Genomic DNA, 4504 nt, shown 5'->3' on the forward strand with positions numbered 1-4504 from the left:
GCTTGGCGCAACATGTCACAATAATAATAATAATAATAATAATAATAATAATAATAATAATAATAGGACCTCACAAATATGAAGCTCAAGAATACAACCACCTGAGTTTTTATGCTTGCTGGTATCACCATACTAAAATCTCAACACTCAGTCTTACATATGCAGCTATAAGCACACTCATTCACATCCCCCTGAGAGGCAAATTTCAGAGTGCGAGCTTTTACCGTCTTTCCTATTCAGCCAACATAAAGAACTGTAGAGTGCATTCAACTGAGACAGAAACACAATGTTTGTGATAGCGCACCAACAGTTTACTGCATTACCATATAGAGAACAGTACAAGGGTTTCCCTTACACAGCATGCTGACTCTATTTATACAGAACTTCATTCCTGATTACTGCCAATAGGCAACACAAACAGAGCATATTTCATATGAATTACTGGAATTAATCCCCTTCTGTCTTTAAGGATGCCCTGCAGCACATAAGTAAGTTCTGCTACATGTTCTGAAGTGAATAATTTTGTACGTACGTGACAACACACATTACCAATACTTTAACATCATGTAATGGACCTCGCTGAATGGTGTGAGGATATTTTCACTCCATATTCATACATTCTGGGCACTGACAGGACCATTACATAAGGCCTCATCAGCTATACATTCATGGTGTAGATCCACGACTCCATCATGCATGCAGTAACCAGCTACAGAAATTAACTCTTAATATATAAATTGGTTGCTTAAGTTCCTGTATACATATATTAGTTTATACAGGAGAAATTTAATTGGTCTTTTTAGTATGAACACAGATGCTAGTTTCTTGTGCCAAGAGTCTTATCCATCTGTGAATATTGATCCCTAACCATGCCTAAATATCTTAAACTTTTCTTTCAGTTTGGACATTCATCTTCAATGGTTTCATTCTGTCAGAAATCGAACCAGTGATCCACCACTTTATGATGAACTTCGGTACATACCATTCTGTGGGAACTCGTTCTTGTGGGCATTCAAAAATGAACCTCCAAATGCACTTTCTATAAATTTTCCTTCTTATGAAGGATTTGATGATGAAAACTGTTGTTGAATTATACACCAACAGTTATCATTAATGAAGTTTTGCATCAGTGAGAATGAGTCAGTACCTAAAGCTGGGGAAACCCTGCATTGTGGTCACCCAGTAAAGTACTGCCCTGTTAACTGCATCCAGCACATTTCCACCTCAAGCTGATTGCTCTGTGTTGTGCCTCTTAAATTTTCAATGACGGAGTGTTTAATCATCAATCCCTGCAATATAACGTAGCCACAAGCCACAGAGAGTACATAAGATCTGAGGATCTCACACCAATGGTTATGAAGAGATACAGCTCGTGGAAAATGAGCCAAGCAAGAAATCAGTGTAATGTGTGAAACCTGCTTCATGTTGGTTTCTTTCTTGGCTTATTATTTGGACAGAAGATGGAGGTGACATGTTCTTCAAAAATGTCAGCTGACTTCCAAATGACTACATCGGATTACATCCTATAGGACAGAACTTTTCATACAGAGTCGGTTCCAAAATTCTCCTCAGACAGGTCAAGGTACACTGCAATTATATTCATGAATGAGAATGGAAAGAACTGATCTCCGACATTGTATTTTTCCTTTCCCAAATTAGCACATTTTAAGTCACACATTGGGAAAGTCCACAAGGGAAGCATCTATGCACACAAACAAAGTATAAGTTCCTATGTAAAATTCAATGAAAATAATTTTGGCCTATAAATGTTAGAATCACTCCCTAGATCTGAATCAAACACATCAAGTACTCTGACAGCTGTAAGAAAATTCATAATGGATGTATACTCAGACTTCACTTAAAAGTCAAAACATGTAAGTCTACTGCCTTATGCCCAACTCTTTTAATACAAATAAATGTGCCCATCATCCACAACTCCACGTGTGATCAAATCCAGTCTTAATGACAAAGATACAGTCTCAGACCACGACACTACAAAATTTCTAACCACCTTATCAATATTTATTTCAAAATTACTGATTAATTTTAAATTAATTGTAAATTGGTTGCAACAGACATACAAGTATGGAATGAAATTTAACAGTTTAAGCATAGTGTACATCTTATTCAATATGTTAAGCACTTTCACGGCCATTTAAAATTTTAAATTACAACACAATACCAATAATTCCACCCATGTAGACAGACAGATATCCACAAACAAGTTTCGTGGGTTAATCGGCATTTATGAGTCACATGTCACTGACATGTTGTTCAACATGGCGGACTTGCGGTTGCGGGAGCACTGTGATTCTCAACATTTATCGTGCCAATTAAATGTTAAAAGTGCAATAGACTGTGAAAACTGTGTTATTCTAGAAAACCAACTACTCAGTGCATTCGAAGAGTTAAAGTCTGCTAAATCAATTATAAATCTTCTCCTAAAGGATCTTGAACAGATGGAAACTAACCTAGATAAGTGTGTTAGTGAAACTAGTGAACAAGTAGACAACAAATATCCTGCATGGTCAGATGTTGTTAAAGGTGCAAGGAAATCTGATGCATGTATGAAGCAAACAGAATTGAATCCTATACGGGTGGTATTGAATCGACGTGAATTGCAAAAAAGTGTGAAATCGGATGGTATAAATACGAAGAGAAGCTGTGTGTTAAATTGTATTAATGAAATAAAAACTGACAAAATAGATAAGGACATAAAAACTTCAAGTAAATTAGTACAAAGAGGAAATAAGGAAAACTATCCTCTCAACGGAAAGAGAAATAAAATATTAATTATTGGTGATAGTCATGCAAGGGGTTATGCTGCCAGTATATCAAATTATCTTGGCGAGGATTTTGAAATCATGGGAACAGTGATGCCAAGTGCTAGGCTTGAAAATATAGTAAAATTGAATACCAATGGAATAAAAGCACTGAGTAAAAATGACGCAGTGATAGTATGTGGAGGTATTAATGACATCAGCAAGAATGAATCTAATGTTGGACTCAGTCATTTGAAGAAATTTGTATCAGTTATACAACATACTAATATACTTATTGTAACTGTTCCACATAGGCATGATTTACAAATATCTTCTTGTGTAAATAAGGAAATCGAGGTATTCAATAGAAAAATGCAAAAAATGATGAAAGTAAATAGTAATGTGAGAGTAATTAATGCAAATTTGAGTAGAAGTGAATTCACACGTCATGGTATGCACTTGAATGTTTCGGGTAGAGAAAAGATGGCTATATTTTTAGGGCAAAATGTAAAAACAATCCTGGTAAAGCATAATGAGGCTCCCATTATGTTAAAATGGAAAGGTCATGAAGAGTTAAATCAAGTAGAGGTAAAAAAGAATTTTGTAAATGAAGTAAACAGTGAAATAGCTAATAAGGAAGTTAGAGTATCAAAGAGGCAGAAAAGAAATCCGGTAAATAGAAATAAAGATTTTTTATGGATGATGGGCTAATAGATAAACAGGTCATATCAAAATCATCTTTGAAAGTCTTTCATCAAAATATTAGAGGAGCAAGAAACAAATTAGATGAACTATATTGTCATTTATCCCATGATCCACCACATATTATATGTATGTCTGAGCATCATTTAAAAGATTTTGAACTTGATGTGACATATTTTAGTGATTATACGCTGGGTGCTAAATATTGTAGGAAATCTTTCCAAAAAGGAGGGGTAAGCATATTTGTACATAGCAAATTAAAATACAATACCATAAATTTAGAAAAATTCACCATTGATAAAGACATTGAAGCATGTGCAATTCGACTGCCTAGGAACTCATTAGGAGGAAAAAAACTTTGTATATTAACCATTTATAGGTCTCCATCGGGTAATTTTACAAATTTTTTAGAGAAACTAGATAAGATTTTGCATAAGCTATATCATGAGAGTTATAATATAATTATATGTGGTGATATAAATGTAAATTACTTAAATGATGATAGTAGGAAAAAGCAATTAGATGCTATCTTGTTTTCTTATAATCTTATTGGTATTGTAACATTTCCTACTAGAGTGGACATTTCCACAAGTACTATAATTGATAATTTTTTTATTGATACAACTAGAATTGATAAATATGATATATATCCACTAGTAAATGGACTATCAGATCATGATGCTCAGTTGTTAACATTACATAAAGTACAGAAGCAGGTACAACAACAATATACTTACATGAAACGCATGATAAATAATGACACCATAGCAAATTTTCAATTACAACTAAGTCAGGAATCATGGGAATCAGTCTTTGATGAAAATGATGTTAACAAGAGTTTTAACTTATTTTTAAATATAATTTTGAGAACATATTATTCCAGTTTCCCTCTAATTCAGAAAAAAAGTGTTCAAAAAAACAATACATGGATTACACCAGGAATAATGAAATCCTGTAAACATAAAAGAGAAATCTACAATGAATTAAGAAACAATAAGGATCCTAATTTTAGAGTTTATTATAGAAATTATTCTAAACTA

General features: G+C 33.6%; 1 protein-coding gene across 2 annotated transcripts in view; it reads right to left on the reverse strand.

The window, feature by feature from the left end:
• LOC111864978 (set1/Ash2 histone methyltransferase complex subunit ASH2) overlaps positions 1 to 4504 on the reverse strand; it is a 30047-nt gene that overhangs the window by 25103 nt on the left and 440 nt on the right. The window lies entirely within an intron of this gene.

The sequence above is a fragment of the Cryptotermes secundus genome, unplaced genomic scaffold (assembly GCF_002891405.2).
Source record: "Cryptotermes secundus unplaced genomic scaffold, Csec_1.0 scaffold209, whole genome shotgun sequence".
Taxonomy (NCBI): domain Eukaryota; kingdom Metazoa; phylum Arthropoda; class Insecta; order Blattodea; family Kalotermitidae; genus Cryptotermes; species Cryptotermes secundus.